The following is a 20,282-nucleotide window of genomic DNA, read 5'->3' as shown; positions in this document are numbered from 1 at the left end:
TCGTCTCCATTCATGAATATGATCTGAAATATAGGTAGACATTGACTATTTTAGAGAAGTTAAAAGTTTAGTACCATTATCATATTGGATGGGTAGTTAAAAATGCATCAAAAAAGTAGTGGCTATGGTGTTAAAAGTACTGAAAGAAGGCCATGGTAATTCAACATACCACTTGGCTACCGAACCATTTAAGGTTCATTGAAAAAGTTGTAATCTAATGGAATCATTGACTAATGAGTTCGAGGCGCACCAAAGATAATAATTCATGATGTCATTAGATGGCTCCTCTCCTGATTTACCTTCAAATTTTGGAATGTCACTCGACAACTTCGTAGGGATTTCCAGCCAAAATGGTAGATAGAAAATGGGATCATTTGTTAACCAAGATATATCTGGTAAATGCAGAGTTGCAATAAATTGTAAGTAACGATTAGGGTCCTATTATAGGTATTGATAACCCTAAGGGATGAGTCCTGTTCCTTGAGGAGGATACCCAGGATATCCTGGAATAGCGTGAGAAGTTGGAATTTTCATACATCTTGAATATCCAGGATGAGCCATACCGAATTGTGATTTAATTAGTACTTGAAAAGTATTACCGAGGTATGGTTGATTCTAGAAAGGAGGACCCTTACCTATTTTACCTTGGAAAAACTATCCCTAAAAAGGTTGAATCTGAAAAGGTTGACCTTGAAAGAATTGGCTTTGAAAAAGGTTGGCCTTGAAAAAATTGACTCTAAGGTTGACCTTGAAAATCCCGCCCTTGAAACGGTCTTTGAATATATGGTATACTATTATGTACCACATGTATTTGGGGTATAGACTGAACTGTAGGAACATTTTGATAAACAGGTGCCTAAGGAATAGTTTGATTAGTTGGCTATATCGTTACTTGAGAAGTAATTGGAACAATTACTTGTGATACTCCTAGGATGGGAGTTGATGGAGAACTTGGAACTGGATTTTGAAAAGATGTTTTCATAACATAATGAACTCGAGTTCGTGGAGTACCTAGGATGGGTTACTGGAGAGGTTTCTGAATGGGGGTTGATGGATTACCATGGACATGTTGTTGGACTTGAATAGGAATACCTTAAATAGGTTGTCCAATAGGTTTTCTAACTAGTTGAACAGGTTGATAAATTGGCACTTGAGGAGAAACTGACATTGGCTATTGATTATATGAAGGATTCCAGATTGTGTTGATCCCAATATACGGAGTATCAACAATGGGTTGAGATACGGCATGTTGACCTAAACCGCCTTGAGATATATGACCAAAACCTGGATAGTTTTCGGTAGGAGGTTTCCCTCCAACTGTATAGTAAGATCCAACTAAAGGTTGTCCTCTAGAGGAGGATATGATGGTTGCCCCCCAGGTGAGTAATAATTTCCTATTGGGTTAACTTGAGGATTACCTACATTTTCAGAAATCATATTTATATATTAAACAGATGTCAAGCCTCAGACAACAGAATTGGTTAAACCAGTTGACATAGTTCAAGGTTGATTTGAAGGAGAAGCTCTTGAATATGTTCCTGTAAGAGACTGATATCTAAGAGGGAGTGATGGTCTACCATATAAAAGTTATTTTGGAGAAGTAAAAAACATATGAGAATCTAATGACATTTCCAAATAAGATATTCTAGACATATCAAATCCTGGTACAATAGAATAAGAAGTAGTGTATCGTGGGATGCCTTGACCTAAAAAGTTGAAGGGCATAGAATACCAAGGGTCAGGTCCAAAATAAGAAGAAATAAGTTTTGGAGTATCTGCTTGATCATCGGTAAAAATGGGTGTATGTGGCGATTCTTCCTCTTCGTTAGAGGTAATTTCTTCGATATTAATAAGACCAGGAGGTAGACTATCAATAATAATATGTTTTACTCGCGGTTAATGTGGAGGAGTATGGGTTAAAGAAGATAAAGGTGACTCAGGTTTAGAAACATTAGACTTAGGTTCTTCGATATCTAGTTCAGTTAATTGTGAATCCGAACTCTCTCCAGTATCTGATTTTGTTTGAATAAGTTCAATAATTTTTGGATCAGTTACTTCTGAATGTGATTCTAGTGTTTGAGGTTGATCAAATTCAAGTTTTCTTACTTCAAGACCTAGAATAATATATGTTTTCGGTTGATTTACTTCAATTCCTATTACATTAGAAGTTTCAGGTCCATCTGTAGTCTCAGATCCTTTTGAATTTGATTTTTTAGTTTTAATATTTTGTAGCTAACTTGGCGTATATTCAGGGGGTTGGCCTAGCATTCTACATGATTGTATCGGTAATTCAACCACAATGATTTTTAAAAAAGTTAATAATTCACATAATATCAAAATCACACCTAAAGCCTCTAAAAAGTAAAAAAAAACAATCAAGGTAACACACACACAAATAAATCTAGGAATTCAAACCATACAAACTAACTTGTCACAAAGATCAATAATTACTACTTGGTGATGAAATCCGAAGTCACAAAGATGAAAGTGTTTTTTTTTTTTTTAATTTTTATTTATTTATTTATTTATTTTTTTAATTTTTTTATAGATATAAGCAATTGGAACCAGTTACACTAACAATCTACTTAGTGGAATGATCTGGGGCAAGTAACTTCGCTTATGCCATCTCAAGCAAATATTACCTTCCAAAAAGTCCAAGTGAGTCTAGCCAACATCTGTTCCAGGTACATCAGGACCTTTCATCTACCATCACCTTAGGTAGAGCCCTAGGATTATGGTCACTAAGTTTACCAACTACAACAATTCTACTTGAGGGGGGAGTCATAAATCAAATGGACAGGCAAGGGCAGAGTAACAAAGCTCAATCCCCTTGAAAGCTCCTCAACATGGTTAATTGGAGGTTTACTTCCAAGTGACCCCAAGTACCTTTCGATATCGTTGTAATACATGCACATCACTCAATCATAGCTAATGAAGTGGGTACGATAACTTTACGAGATCCAACATGATCTCGTGCTTAACTCATGTATAAGAAGAGATTACCAGATCAAAATTGAAATAATTGGATTTCTCTCCCTAATGCAAGATTTTTCTATAGGTTTGGAAAGTTTACTCACTTCCCTATTCCAAATCCCTACACTTAAGCTACTGTAGGTGGTAAGAGCCCTAAAAAATGTAAAATTCTAATTGATTTTAATTAACGCTATGTTATTAAGATGTTATTTCCTCAATAGGTAGTGAGAGTGAAACTTGTGATATTATGGCTCGACTCAAAATTATAATGCAATCAAACATGAAATTTGTGATATATCATTAAATAAAATCCTAGTTAAGGGAAAGTAAGAGTTTCTTTGATTTTCTTCAAATAAAATGAAAAACTCGCAATTTCACCAAAATTATTTTCCTAAGACAACCAATTTCACTCAATCCAGATGTAGAAATAAACTAAGATTTCAAATTTGCCTAAGAGATCAAACAAACCCAAAATAATTTTTTATCGTTTATCACTCAAAATTTTGAAACACATAGAAATCAATCAAGCGTTTGGAAAAATGAAATTTACCTAATGAATGCTTTAATTAATGATGTCAGAATGTAATAATAAAATATTTCAAACTAAAAAGGAATTATTTCTTTTTTATCATGCAACAATGAAAGAAATTATTCACAAAACATAACAATTTCTGAGAAACCCTAATTTGCGATTGAACAAATAATTTCATCACAAATAAGAAAGATTGATAATGAATCTAGTATATTTGACAAAAAAAGATAAGAATACAGTGACCTTGAAGACAACCTATCTCCTTTTGATCAACAACAAAGAAATTAGACAAAACCATAATCAATTTTGAAAAAGAGATTGATTCTCAAAAGGACCTCACCAAAGTGCTCAAACAAGTTCAGAAAAGGTATTGGATAGTAAAAAAAATAAGATGACACTTTTAGAAACCAAAATTCAGACTCTGGTTGAGAGAAAACGATTTTTTAAAAAAATTATAGGAATTGCACCAGTGAGTAGTATAATCTAGTGCGCATGTGCTTGGTTGTTGAGGAACCAACTGTGTAGATCTGTGCTTTATGGGCGAATAGAAACCGCACATGTCTAGGAAATCCAAGAAAAATAAAAAAGAAAGCAATCAACCCAAAAGATTTGAAAGATAATAAATTTACCAAGACTTAGGTCCATCTAAACAAAAAATCTCGGAAAGTAAAACAAAGAAAGAGAAGAGAATAACAACATTCCCTAGTGGGGTTTCCAATTTGTTACAGTGGATAAATACCTCTTGCCGACAACAGTGATCTCACTAGATCCTAAAGGAATTTAGAAATAAATAGACAATTGAATAACTCTTTCCCTAAGCTTATTTTGTTCGAATTGTAAATACAAGAGTAGGAGAATAAGCCTCTTACCTATTTGAAAAATTCTTGATGAAGATCCCTTCTCTATCTTGATGAAGCTTCCCAATGATAAAAAAGACTTGCAATAAAACACATAAAAGAGGTCAAAGGCATATGAAAACATAACAATTCAAACAAGATTAATCTAATGATAAATGAGATTAGAAATTGAGATTATCTTACCATTCATCATTTCAATAAGACAATACAATGGGAAAACAGATTCATTTGTATTAATTCAAGGATAAATAAGAGCCTTACAACATCTGCCTTGATTTCATAAGGTTCCTCCCAAATTCCTCTTAACCTCTCCTTAGATGATAAGCCTTCCAATCTAAATCCAACAACATAAGTGTATCTTTTCTAAACCTCCCAATCCCTCTATCCTCTAGTCAATTTATAGGCCAAGAGGAAGAAGTTTCGGATCCAAAAGAGAAGGATGAGATCCTCTAATTGGGATATTAGTGTTCCTTGATGAAAGGGAATTAGCTCCATGATCTGAAGGGTCTGGCTCGAATAGATATGAACTAGAAGCTTCCAGTTGGGATATATTCAACCAACAATGCTTCCATAATTCACTTTTTATTTTTATTTTTCTTTGATTTATTTGCACGGTCTACATTGAAAGACATAACAGAGTTCTAGGCAGTTTTCAAGCATAGAAACTGCAAATGCGTGGAAATTGACTAGGAAAAGCGCGCAGGTCATACTAAACAAGTCATAAAGCCATTTTACCCAAAATTCACATCTTCTTCAAGGGTTTTTTATTGTTTGAATTCTAAGGGAGTGTAATGGAACATGTTTATGGATAGTGAGAGATCTTTTTTAATGGTTAAGTGTCATGTGACAAAATGATGTGTAATAGATTGACCACTAGAGTGCGAAGTTTGAAAAATAAGTTTTAAGGATTAAAGTGATTTATCATGCCAAAGATTGGATCAGAGATAATGGTTGGAAAACTGCAATGAACATTCAAGGATTAAAATGCAATATATAATCATCACTGAGGTAGGGATTCCCATACTCATATTAAAACTAATTTAATGAATGAGTACGAAAAAACTCAAAAATGATATCCATAGTAGACATAATATGGATGCACCCATCAACTATGAATTTGTCTACATAATCATTAATAAATATCTCCTTGCAACTTGGATTAATGAAACTATATCCTGGGTCTTGATCTCCATCTCTCGATTCGTAATATGAATTTATCAATTCGAATGACTGTCTCGAAGTCAAACATGGTAGAAACTACTTGATTAACGGTTAATGATGTGAACAATTAACATGCACAAGAGAAACCACCAATAATGACAATGGCTCTAAGGGTACTCTCAATGCAATCTATAGAGTGTGACAAGATGATCTGAAGTCGAACACTCATAGAATCATTCAATCAAAGGCTAATGATGAGAACCTATCATTGAAAATGAGAAAACTGCCATTAAGGCATGCAGACTTCAAGGTACTGAAGGTTTGTAGATCAACTTCCTAGATAATGAGCTAAAGTCGATAAGAGGCGACCCGTCGCAGAAAAACCTAGGACATGAAACACAATTTCAAGTTTTGAGGAATAGTTTGCAAGGAATGACTCAGGGACGACCAACATGATTGAAGGCTAAAATTTGCAAAGGAACATGAACTAAGTTTGAACTTCTCTTGAACACATAGTGACATGAAAATTGACATGGAAACATTTGACTCAACAATAATACTCAAAATCCACTGAAGAATTTCAATGGGGTTTGAATAATTGTAAGATAAATCGATTTCCCAACCCAGACACAGGTGTGACGGAGTGTCGTGTTCAAGAGCGAAACATTGTCTTTATAATGAATGTAAAATGAATACCTTTTCCCAATTCCCCCTACCATTACTAGCAAGTACCTCTTTATTTTTTACAATCTTGAGGAGGATAACCATGGTATGACAAGATGCCTATCCTATATTTGGTTCTTTTACTATCATTGAAATGGGTTTTGTCAAGTTTGACAATGGTTTTAGCCTTGCCTTGCCATTTCTAGATAGCCGTGGTGTGACAAGATTTTTTTTGGTTGATATTTGGATTATCGAATGGCTTTGGAACCAGGTGAGGTGGTCTCAGGGAAATTCCCAAGGGTTAGGATTGAAGGGTTTTTAATCTCTGGGAAGCCCTCAATAGGTGGGTGGAGACAGGAAAATTCCTCAAGGAAATGGTGAAGAAATTCCGAGGCATCCAAAATTGTTTAGGGCTTAGTGATCTCTTAATTGATTTTCGCAAGATTACGATATCCTGAGGGTTGAGGTGGTTTAATCTCTGGGAAGCCCTGATTTTTTATTTCTCGATATCCCACATTCATGCTTGGAATATGGTACGAGGGTGATTTGATGAAAGAAAGATTTCATTTAGCCCAATCTATGGTTGAGTGGTACGTGGAAGTTCCTGACTTGGTTGCCTTTTGCATAAGTTGATAAGATATATTTTTCCTATTGTAATCTATGAGAAATTGTACTTGTTATTGTGGTTATTTGATGATTGTTATGTCATGGTTAATAATATGGTTATATGATGTTTATAAGCATGTTTTTCAATGCACTCTATTTATGTCTTGTTAAGGATTTGATAATTATTTGATGGTTAATGAATGCATGGGCTAACAAGTGTTATTGCAGTTATTATGAGAGGGAATTAGAACTTCTTGGTGATTCCCAGATAAGTTTCAGACTCCTGTGTTCAGATATGCATTCATGACTTATATTTTACATGTTCACTATATGTTTGACGAAATGATTGTCATGGTTAGGTGAAGTCATTGTTTAAGTTTTGTATGATTAGCATTCTCTTCAAGTCATTTATCATTCTGGAAAGTCTTAGGAAGTTATCACTACAACAAAACCCTGTGATTAACATCCCTTTTTGCTTCCTTTTTTGCGTCTAGAGCCCATTTTTGGTGCTATTTGTGTCCATTTATCAAATATGGTGCAAAAATTGATGCAAAGTTTGCACCGATTTTTGCACCAAGTCTTACATCAAGTTTAGCACTAGGTATTGTAATAGGTTTTTTTACCAGATTTTACATGAAGTTTTACGCCAGGTTTTATGCCAAGTTTTGTGCCATCCTTTGCACCATGTTTTGCATCAAGTTTGGCACCTAATTTTGTTTCACCAACTTTTGCATCCTCTATTGTATCCACTTTTTTCGCCTACACTTGCATCAACTTTTGCATCATCTCTTGCATCCTCTTTTGCATCATTTTTTAAATCAATTTTTTTGCATCCATTTTTGCATATTTTTTGCATCCCCTTTGTGCCAAGTTTTGCATCGAGGTTTGTGTATAGTTTTGCATCTAATTTTTCATCTAATTTTGTTTCATTGACTTTTACATCTTGTTTTGCATCCATATTTACATCCTCTTTTTCATCTGTTATTGTGTCCACTATTGCATCCATTTTTCTTGTGCCATAATTTGCACCTAGTTTGACACCTCCCTTTGCGCCTTTTTTTGTTTCTAAATTTGCATCCATGATTGCATCCTCATATACATCTAGGTTTTAATTGACTTTTACATCTATTTTTGCATCCCTTTTTATATCCACTTTTGCGTCAAGATTTGCATCAGGTTTTGTGTCATATATTGCATCTACTTTTGCATCAACTTTTGCATCCTATTTTACATCCATTGTTGCACCCATGTTTACGCCCACTTTTACATCCCTTTTTTCATCTTATTTTGCGTCTTCATTTGCTTCTTTTTCTGCATCTATCATTACATCCACTTTTGTTGTGACACAATTTGTGCCATGTTTTGTACTTACTGTTGTACCCACGTTTGCTTCCAATTTTGCATCCATCTTCGCATCCTCTTTTGCATAAAATATTTCATCTATTTTTGCATCCACTTTTGTGTTGGGTTTTTCTTCTCATTTTGTATATTCTTTTGCATGTACTTCCATTGCATCCATATTTTGCATCCAATTTTGTTTCTCCTGTTGCACCCGTGTTTGCATCCACTTTTACATCCCTTATAGCATCTTGTCTTGCATCTTTTTTTGTGTCTATTATTACATCCAATTTCTCATCCACTTTTTTTGTGCTATGATTTGTGCCATATATTATGCCTATCATTGCAACCCACATTTGGATGATTCATGCAAAATTGGATGAATCAAAAGCGGATGTTTTGGCCCATGTTTACATCCCTTTTTGTATCCAATCTTTCCTCCTTTTTGCATTCTAGTTTGTGTCTTTTTTTTTTAACATTCATTGTTGTATCCACATTTGTTTCACCACAATTCATGCTAAGTTTTATGCCTACTACTGTTCCCATGTTTTCTTCCACTTTTTCATCCATGTTTGAATCCTATTTTGTGTTCAAGTTTGCATCAACTATTGCATCTACTTTTTCATCCACTTTTGTGTCAAATTTTCTATCTTGTTTTGCATTTACTTATGTTGTGTCCACTCTTCATCCAATTTTACATCTATTTTTACCCCCATTTTTTTTGTTCACTTTTGCATCTCTTTTACAACACACATCATATTTTTTGCATTGATGATATTTCTTATGACATTGAAAAATATGAAAAACTGATGAAAATGTCAATAATTATGATGATGATGATAATGAAGATGATGACGATGACATGAATTGCGATTCTTATGATAATGATGATAGAGACGATGGGGGTTACAATGACAATGATGATGACGATGCTAATGACCTTGTCCATTATTCCCAATTTTTAAATGTTGTCATGGTCATAATCATAATAATTATCTTTGGCATCGTCTTCCAAGTCATCATCATCTGATCATCATTATCGTTATTTTCATATTGGTCGTCATCAATAACAATAATGACATGAATGATGATTATGATGTTCGTGATGAATATTACAACAATTATGATAAAAATTATATTAGTTATGATGATGGGGATGATGACAATTATAATGGTAGTGATGATGATGATCATCGATCATCTCTAAAAAATAATGTTGTTATTTCTCTTGCATATATCATTTGTCCTAACAACCCTTTTCGAGCACTCGTAACATTTTTTGGGTTGATGATATTTCTTACGATATCTATAATTATGAACAATTGACGACAGTGTCCATAATCATGATGATGATGACATGAATGGTGATTATGATGATAATGAAATGATGAAAATAATGATGATGATGATGGTGGTGATGATGGCAATAATGAAGATGATGACCCTCCCTCTAAACTAGGGAGGTTCTCATAATGAGACAAAAAAGTACTCTCAAGTTGAAATATTCATATAAGAAGGGATCTAGATTGATAAGCATCAATGATGATTTACATCATCATAGCCAACATTGTCAAAATAGCAAGGCCTTGACTAACAAGTTTATCTCTCCATTAGATCAGAGCACAATGTTGGGAGGCATAAATTTGGACACCACTACCTCTCTAGGTACTTACCCCACCAGGATGTTCACTAGGTATGTCCTCACATGATCATTTCCTAATCCACTATCATAATGTTTGATACTAGGAAATGTCAATCGCCATGACTATTCTTATCTTGTATTGATGTACTTGACTTATGGCGGTTAGTCCTAGTCAAAGTACAAATTCTCAAAGAATATTGGTCCCAGATGCTTATCCAATCCACCATTCTCCCTAATGGTGTCTTTACTAGGCTTACGACTGTTAGTCTTGGCCATAGTACATGACACATGGATAATATGGTGTCTACCCTCACTCCCTCTCAACCAGAGAGGAGACATCCACAAGCATAAGATTTTCTCAAGAATAACCATCATTTTCATAGAGAATAACATCGTTAATTTTTTTTCATCGCATGACGCCTTTATGATTAAGCATTCATATATTTGTGGCAAAATACTTCCCATTTTGTCATTTGTCATGAAATAAAATAAAAAAGTGAAAGCCAAAATCATTAAAGATACACTATAACGATTTATCTAAGTCCAAAATCTAAGTTTGAATTGAAAATTCATGTAAATGTTATATCTATGAGTTGTGCCAAACTTATGAAAACCTTATTCCCTAAGTCCTAGATATAAGAAAAAGAAAAAGAAAGAAAAATAAGGCTTAATGGATGGTAACTCATGTATTCACTCCCTCTTTGGAAAATATATGAATATATACACTCCTAGTCACACTTGATCACATGTTCGTGATGGTTAAATCATGAAGTCCTCTTTTCCCCTTGCATTTTCACTTCATCATTTAAGCACCTAATTGAGGATCTAGGGAATGTTTGTTGCCTAAGGGTTTCATGTCTACTCTTGGTTTACCTATGCCACACTACTGTCAATTTATGTGACAGAGAGAAATACATAAGTTTGTGGAGTTATTAGAATAGTGTATTAAGTTAGTCACCACACACACATGTATTACATGTCATTGATCCACATGTGTGTGTTGGAGACTCATTGCTTGACAACTTTAATGGAGACTACTTTATGGCTTTAATGGTATAGCTTACAAAATATATTGTTAAACATTGTGATTCATCCTTTCTTTTCCTTGAGACACTTGATAATATTGAAGTCACTCCCAATAATCCATGGAGATGGGGAGTATAAATTACTTGTGCTAGAAATAGAATTGAGAAATAGAGGTTTTCCATTTGTGATATTGGAGTCATAGACTTTGGATACATGGTAGTAGTCCTCGATGTCAATGAACTAAAATTTTATTGTCATAATGTGAAAGAGGTAAACATATTGGTAACCTTGATGTCTTGATCATTTCAAATAATAACCATTCCACCCAAGTATCTCTAAGAATCAATCACTACTACTTGTAAATTCCTCCCCCATTTGCTAATTATATGAGGTAGAACCTCACTTAATATTTTTGTTTCTTATATCAACATTATTGATGGGTGCTTTGCGTACCATTTTTCTTTTAGGAGTCTTTGTTTTCCTTCACTATTGAGGCCCCTCATGTTCCATGAGACTATTTTCATCGAGAATTTACATAGAAAGGAAGTATAATGTGACTAAAAGAAAACGTGTCTCAAGATTTAAGTTCTTGGACAATTCCACTTCATGACTCCTATATTTCCTTAACCTAGGACCAAATGGTGAACTTGATGGCCTTAAGGGAAATTGACCAATAAAAATCTAAGAAGGAGGTGACTTTTGAGTTTATCGCATACAATTTAATATACCAAAAAAAATATCCATAACAATTTCATCAATCAATGAATCATTAAAAAATATCCAAAACAATTTCATCAAGCAGTGAATCATTGCATTATAAAATACAATCTATACACTTTTTGGGAATGTTTTGCTAAACCATGCTCAAAAACCAACATATTTAATATTAATATTTAACAATAATATGGACAATAACACATTTTGATAAATTAAATAACATATTATCAAGCCTAAAAAATATCACTAACAAAAAACTATAAATCATGCAACTAATGGAAGTGACCACTCAAGGCCACCATAAGACAATTAATCTATTAAGACCAAGATTAATGGGGATAAAGATCTACAAAGGACAAAGGCAAACCTATTTTAACTTTATTGTTTTATTAGGTTCAAGATGAACATTTCAAGGTATAATGAAGAACATAATTAGTTTTATTGCATTAAGAAAACCCAAGCACATTCTATAACTTAGCAAGGAAGAGATGTATAATACCCATCTCAGCGACACAACACATGGAATCAAGTTACTTTTTTATATATAATTTAAACTCCTATCATAAAATCACAAATTTAGCATGAATGGAATGTTTAAAATCCATTTTTATAAAAACAAAATATAATTTTTCTTATAGAAAAAAAATACCAAAAAATAAATATACTTTTTTAGAAAAAAAAAAACTAAAATTAAATATATATTAAAAAAAACTAAAACATCTAGAATTTGAATTTGACACTCTTATTCACTTTAGGAAACTCATATGGTGGAATGTGATCTCTTTATCCTCATCTTTAGCTTTTTCCTAAAAAAAAAAAGCATACAAAAGTGGGAAAGAGCCATAAAGCATGGGGAAGCTTTTTCCTAAGCAAAAAAACATCCAAAAAGTGGAAAAGGCCATTTTTATATGAGGAAACATTATTCACCCAAAAGATTTTACCCAAATTGAACTAATGAGGAATTTGGGAAATCTTCATAACCTTCACTTTCCTATATATTGGAGGCTTGGCCATTGAGAAAATGATGGGAATCCTTGTATTGTCATGCTACTGAGATCTGTCTTCAGAGGGAGAGTTTTGGAGTTAGGAGTTGGGGGAGGTGCTACTGCAACTACATCCCATTGTTGTAACTTTCCTCCAACTCATTTATTAATATAGATCAATTGTTCTTCGTTCCATATGTTTCTATTCATTCTTTACTTATTCTACTTAACTAATGAATGTATAGGATTTTGGTTTATATTTATTTATTTAATAATATTTATATGTTTCTGATAGTTTCGATTATCAAGATATTATGTTGTGAAGGTTGCTTTATTCTCTCTCTTATGTGTAGGACCAAGATTTGGAGCTAGCAAGGAGCGCTTCCTAGCTATACTAAAAACTCCAAGAAGACCTGCATGCGAGGACTCACAAGAATTCCTTCTATTTTTCTTAATCTATACTCTACATCTTGATCTACTAAGAATCCTGAGCCTTAGACCAACCTTTCTCTTAATTGGTCTGTCCAATGTTTCTGGGATAAACTAAGGGTGTTTTACATTCATCTAACCATGTATTAAATCCTACAGCAAAATGATATTTAGAAACTTTAATATATTTCACTATGTAAATGAAATTAGTAAAATGAACCCATAGAGGGGGTCATAAATGGAAATAAAACTCTAAAGAAGAAGCCAAAAGTGGATGTAACCATGGATGCAAAATTGGAGTAGAATTGGATGTTAAACTAGCCATCAAAACAAGATGCAAACAATGACACAAAGAGGGTTTTAAAGTAAAATTGAAAAAGGGTGCAACACTAGACATAAAGAAGGGAAAAAACTAGGGCATATGAAACGATACCAAATTGGGTGGAAACAAGGATGCAAAAATGGACACCAAAATGAGGATGCAAAGAATGGTGTAAAATTAGGATGCAAAATTGGGTGCAAAAAGGATGTAAGAAAAGACACAAAACAAGATGCAAAATGGGACTAAAAAAGGGTGAAACCAAGGATGTCAAAAATGATGCATAACTAGATGAAAATTCAAACTAAAATCTAGGTGCAAAATGAGATGCAAATGTGGACACTAAATGTAGCAGAAAAAAGGATGCAAATTTGGATGCCAAAAAAGATGCAAAATTAAATACCAAAAAGGATGCAAAATTGGACATAAAAAATGGTGCAAAATTAGACACAAAAGAAAAAAAATTTGGTGCAAAAATGGGCATAAAAATGGCTCAAATTTGGATTCAAATTGAGATTCAACATTGGATGTAAAATGAGGTACAAAAGATCATTCAAAACTTAGTGCAAAAACAAATGCAAAAATAGACGAAAAAAATGGCTTAAAATTGAACATAACAATGGACACAAAATGGGATGCAAAGGTGGATGCAACACATGGTTCAACATAGGATGCAAATTTAGATGCTCAAAAGGATGCAAAATTGGATGCAATAAATGGTGTTAAAAATGATGCTAAATTGGATGCAACAAATGATGCAAAATTAGATGAAAAATATAGTGAAAAATAGGATGCAAAAAGGGAGATAAATAAAATGCAAAAGTGGATGAAAAAAATGGTGCAAAAATGCATGCAAAATTTGGAACTAAATCAGATTCAACATATGGTGCAAAATTGGATGGAAAAAATGGTGTAAAAAAAGGCAGAAAAATTGATGCAAAAATAGATGTAAAAATAAGTACAAAGTTAGAAGCAAAAAATGGCATAAGACCAGATGCAAAAATTGGCACAAATTGGATGTAAAAAAATGCACTAAATCAGATGCCAAATATGGTGTAAAACTCGATGCAAATTACGACACAAAACTGGAAGCAAAGAATGCCAAAAGGAGGAAGAAAAAAATGATGCAAAAAATGGCACAAAACTAGAAGCAAAACCTGTTGTAAAACCAAATGAAAATCTTGGTGCAAAATATGATGGAAAATTTGGCGTAAAAAAGATGCAAAATTTGGTGCAAAAAAGGACGCTTTAGAAATTGTACACTAGAGACAGATTTAGCGCCAGGCTGCTCATCCCAATTGAGAAAAAAATGCACTAAAATCTGGTGCTAAATCTGGCGCAAATTGCCTATTTTGTTGTAGTGTATGGGAAGTAGTTTAGATGCTGGAATGGAATTGTGGCTTAGATCACGGGACCATACACTCTGAAATAAGGATTTTGGGTCCCAACTATACTTAGACAGGCTTGTGCATGCAATTAGAGGGTTACAAACACAGTCGTTGCACATGCGGTTGGGAGTCTAGGTCATTAAAAAACTATCTAGCTCAGGGTTTGGTCAGTTGGGATGGTTATTGGGCCCCTGAGTGTCATGTAAACCCCATATGAAGTCAGTTTGTGGTTAGTAAGCCTCAGGTGTCAGCTCCACTTTCATAACTGAAGCTTGGAGGTCAAATCATGTCATTGTAACTCTTCATCTCATGTTTACCTTGACAGACCGCTGAAATTGGGTAAATGTGGAAGGGAGTGGTTACATATTTACCTAATTTCATCATCCTGCCAGGGTAAACATGAGACAAAGAATTACTATGACATGACCAAACCTCCAAGATTCAGTTATGAAAATGGGGCAAAAAAATTACAACTCACAGACATCCCTCAAGGCTTACAAGGCACTCAGGGGCTAAAGAACCACCTTAAGTGACCAAACCTGAGTTGGGACTGTTTTTCTGTGACTTAAAATCCAAACTATACACATAAGTCTACAAGGGTGCGGTTATATGGCTCCAACTGAATACATGACACTGCTTCCATGTGGTTATAGCCCAAAATTCCTAGTTCAAAGGGCGTTGTCCCGAAATCTGAGCCAAAATTCCACACTAGATTCCATACCACTACCCAGAACTATCTGAGAATCTCTTGAATCATTATTAATATGAGAATAAAGCTAAACATTCAAACTCGAACAAAAATATTGACATAGACTGCCTAGAACACACTAGACATTTCATCAAACACATGTCAAACATAGAAGTTACAAGTCATAAATGCATATCTGATCATAATAGTCTAAGGTTCATCTGATAATCACCAAGAAGGGTCTATTACCTCTCCACATAGCTACAACAACACTTATTAGTCTATATGTTTATCATTTATTCATATATTCATCAAAACTTGTCAAGTGCCATAGATATTATACATCATATAACCAACATATAAACCATGGAAACTCAACCATAATACCACTATCATAATCATTATATATGCTAATAGATTACAATAGAAAAATACCTCATATTAACATATGAAAATGCTGACTAATTCAGGGACTTCCACATACCACTCGACCATAGATTGGGCTGAACCAAATCTCTCTTTCAACCAATCACCCCCACTCCATATTCCAAGCATGAATATGGGATCTCATGGAATAAACTAAGACAAAGCCAAACCAGGGGTTCCAAAAGACAAATCACCTCAACCCTCAACAATAGTGACTTCACCTCATGGTCGAACATCACTATCACCAACTAGATTAATCTCTACCCAAGTTATCAAGGGCTCCAGAAACTAGTAACTCAACCCACAACCTTCTAGGGCTCCAGAGTGTTTGTCCAAACTGGCTCTAGGGATTAGTAAATCGACCCACCAAGGGCTCTAGGCGTTTTTCCCAACCTAGGCTCTAGGACTAATAAATCAACCCAAGCTATTCTAGGGCTTCCAAAGCATTTGTTCCAAACGACAACCATAAGGAATTATGAGCACCAATAAAAAAAAAGTCATTTGGAAAACCCACAACACCATGGCTATCCAGGAAATGGAAAGGCAAGGCGAAAACCACTGTCAATTCAAGAATTCCTCCATGCCAATGACAACACATAACTAGATAATCACATTCAATACCATGCTTCCATAAATCAACAAGGAAATCACACATGCAACCTATTACCTACAAAGAAATCTAGCTATAGCTATTGATCCACCTATTCCCTTACGCTTTCCTTCTTTCCTTTTCCTTCTTTCTCCAAATCTAATATATTCCAAAGTGCTCCAAGAATGCTCTAAGATTATCTAAGTGTGAAAGAGTATGAGAGAACGAGATAATAGAAGAGAGCTCCAAAACTAAACTGACCAAGAGCTAAACCAACAAAAGCTATAAACTGACCCTCAGAAGTCCTTTTATCATTGAGACCTCAATTTTCTTCATTTTCCCTTCAATTTACCTCTCATTCAAATTTGTGTCTCTTCACCTTCCTTTCTCCTATTTTCTTTTATTTTCATAAATAAAATGTCAATTAATGCCTCTTTGCCTTTGCCAATTTCCTTAGCCATAAATAAACTGAAGTGACACCCACTAGGATGTTTTTCCCACCATTCAGCTTGTAACATGTGTCTCATGACCTTAATCTTATATTTTTTAACATGGAAAATCAAGCAGGGGTTGTTACATTGGTGTGTGAAAGCTCCTAATGATATCCATACACTACAACAAAATAAGAAAGTTGCGTTAGATTTAGCACCATATTTTAATGCATTTTTTTTTACAATTGGGATGAGCAACCTGGCGCTGAATCTAACTCTATTGTACATTTTTTAAAGCGTCCTTTTTTGCACCTAATTTTGCATCATTTTTCATGCTAGATTTTGCATCCTTTTTTACACCAGATTATGCATCATTTTTTTGTGTCAAATTTTGCACCAAGATTTGCATCTGATTTTATGACAGGTTTTGCTTCTAGTTTTGTGCCATTTTTTGCATCTATTTTTCATTATTTTTTGCTTCTTATTTTGTGTCATTATTTGCTTCCATTTTTGCACCATCATTTGCATCAACTTTACATTGTCTTTGCATCCAATTTAGCACTTCTTTTTCATCCATTTTGTGTCAATTTTTGCAACTAGCATTACACCAAGTTTTGCATCTTGTCTTACACTAGTTTTTGCTTCTAATTTTGTACCTATTTTTTCATCTAGTTTTGCACCTACTTTGGTGCCTATCTTTGCACCATATGTTGAATTTGATTTAGCACCAAATTTTGCATCCATTTTTTGTGCTCATTTTTACATCTTTTTTTGGACCATTTTTTACGTCCACTTTTGAATTTTATTTGCCTCCCTTTTCCACATCCCATATCAATATATTTTGCATCATTTCATACATCCAATTTTGCATCGTTTTTAACACCATTTCTTGCATCCAATTTTACACCCTTTTGAGAATCCAAATTTGAATCTATATTTGCATCCTATGTTAAGTCATGTGTTGTGTCCACCTTTTCATCCCATTTTGTGTCTAATGTTACATTCAATTTTGAGCCATTTTTTACATCCACTTTTGCATTTATTTTTGCAACAAGTTTTGCATCACCTTTTGCATCCGAGTCAATTTACATCCAATTTTGATCTATTTTTATGCCCATTTTTGCACCCTTTTCTTGTGTCTACTTATGTGTCCAATGTTGCACCATTATATACATCCACTTTTTCATCCAATTTTGCATCCTTTTTGGTGTATACTTTTACATCAATTTTGACATTCAAATTTTCATCCTTTTTCTGCCCCATTTTGTGTCCATATTTTGCTCTCATTTTGTGTGTAATTTTGAGTCTAAATTTGCATCTGATTACGCATCATTTTTGACATCCAATATGGCACTCTTGGTTTCACCTTTTTAACTTCTTATTTCTAATAACATATAAAATAATTAAACACACACATTAACATAAATAATTCCAAAAAAATGCATACAATTGTATAAATAAAATGTTTAAATAATGAAATATTACAATTTCATCACACATCAGTTTTTTTTATCACATCAAACATTTTTTGCTTTTGATATTAAGGTTATAACATTCATGTATAACTCTTTAAGATCCTTCTAAGCTTAGGATCCCACCGAGCTATGGTTGCAAGTCAATTATTTCTACAACAACAATATATTCTTGTTAGTCATTGGTTCAAAACTTCACAGGGGTCTCATGCCAACTTTATATAATGAGGAAGCTAATATTGAGAAACAAATATTTTCATAAATTTTCAAAGACATTTCAATTGTAGTTTGTCTGTTGCTCTTCCATCCTAATATTCAATCACTTCAATCAAGGATATATATAACGTGATGGCATTATCAATACTTCATTGGCTCATGCATGGAACATCATCATATCATATCTTAATAATTGTGGCATATTGTATACCATATTAGATATGTTGTATTATAATGTAATTTATATGACATATTAGAAATTTTATAATATAATGTAAGTTATTGCTTTGATTTGCAGTAATGTTTAACATTTTTTTTTAATTGATGAAGGTATTTTTTAAAAAGAGAAATGGGCTAATAATTGGTGGAAGTGATAAATGAATTATTTTAAATATGATATCTTTTAATAATATGGAATATATATTTATCACTAAATTCAAGATCCAAATTTCTTTAATGCACCATCCATTAGATAAAGACCCATGTGATGCTAAAAGAGTGTAACAAAATTCTCTGTTTTTTAATTGGCCAAACAAAGGAAATACAATAATGTAAAACAACCACTATGACTCCTATCATATATAGAGAGAAAAAGTGACATTAGAAAAAAAATAGATATCATTGAGCTGTTGTTTTGTTATTCTAATGATCTATATAAATAATAAAATATACTAGATGACATTTTGATGCTCCACAGGGATATTTCCATTTAGAATGTTGAACGAGAGCTCTAAGTGTTACACTAAAAAATGTCACCATGACTATTTGCAGTTAGTATGGCTCCATCCACTGTCATACTATCCTCCTTGGCAAGTCTCATGCCTCTGCTCTTCATGTCAAACTTCAAGAAAGAGAGAAAAGTCATTTAAAGTCAATTATCTCTGGTACGCAGTTTCTCTTAGCCTTACCTGCGTGTACGCAACCCAAGTTCACAATACCTACGTACTTGTACGCTCTGTATGTAAAGGGGTGGGTGCGTACCCCTGTAAAGGTCAAAAGGCGCGAATTTCATATTAAAAAGTTACTTGTGGTCATTTCTAGAGTCTTCTAGAAGCTTGTTTGACGTGTATGAAGCGCCTCCAGATGGTTCATGTATCCCTACCAAAGAGGAACTTATCCCATCAAGAGGGGAGCTATCCCATCCAAAGAGGGGCTTATCCCATTGATGGTGGACCTGAATAACTTCCTCTAGAGCACTATAAATACAGGCATTGGGCCAAAGGGAGGGGAGGTTGAAAGCTGAACATTCCTAAGGGTAGATGCTGCTGGAATTAGGACTTCCTTGTAGAAGCTTGTGAGGAGAGATTACCATCTTTGCTTGTTCTATTTGGAAGTGGGTGAACTGATCAGAGTAAAGGAGAACTCTTGTGGACCCTGGGAGGGACTTTCACAACACCAAGGCTCAGGTTGTAATGGTTCCTTTTGTTACCTTTTAATACAAATTAGTCCATTCTTCTCAACAATTTGTTATTTATGAGTTGTTTCATATACTCCTTGGTCTATATGTTAAATATGTTTTATTTTATGTGATATTCAGGTGCTATTTAATCGTTTGATTGTTAGTGAATGCAGGTTTCGAAGGGAAGGAGGAGCTCATCCGGATCAACGAAGCTGGACTACTACAACAGCGTTGGGTTACAGGTAGAGTCTAAACACTTGATTTCTCATATTGTAAAAGCATATTTAGAGAAGGATTGCTCTTATTTGTCTTGTTTGTCACTAGAAAGTCTTAGGCTTCTAGGGAGGTCGGTTGTGTCCGCACTAACGACTCTTTCCGTGTGACAAAATGGCGACTCCGCTGGGGATAGAATAAATCCAATTGTTTC

The sequence above is a fragment of the Pinus tabuliformis genome, chromosome 3_1 (genome assembly GCF_031772625.1).
Source record: "Pinus tabuliformis cultivar Carrire ecotype Pingquan chromosome 3_1, CPIR1, whole genome shotgun sequence".
In the NCBI taxonomy this organism is placed as follows: domain Eukaryota; kingdom Viridiplantae; phylum Streptophyta; class Pinopsida; order Pinales; family Pinaceae; genus Pinus; species Pinus tabuliformis.
Note: the sequence above shows the minus strand (reverse complement) of the source record.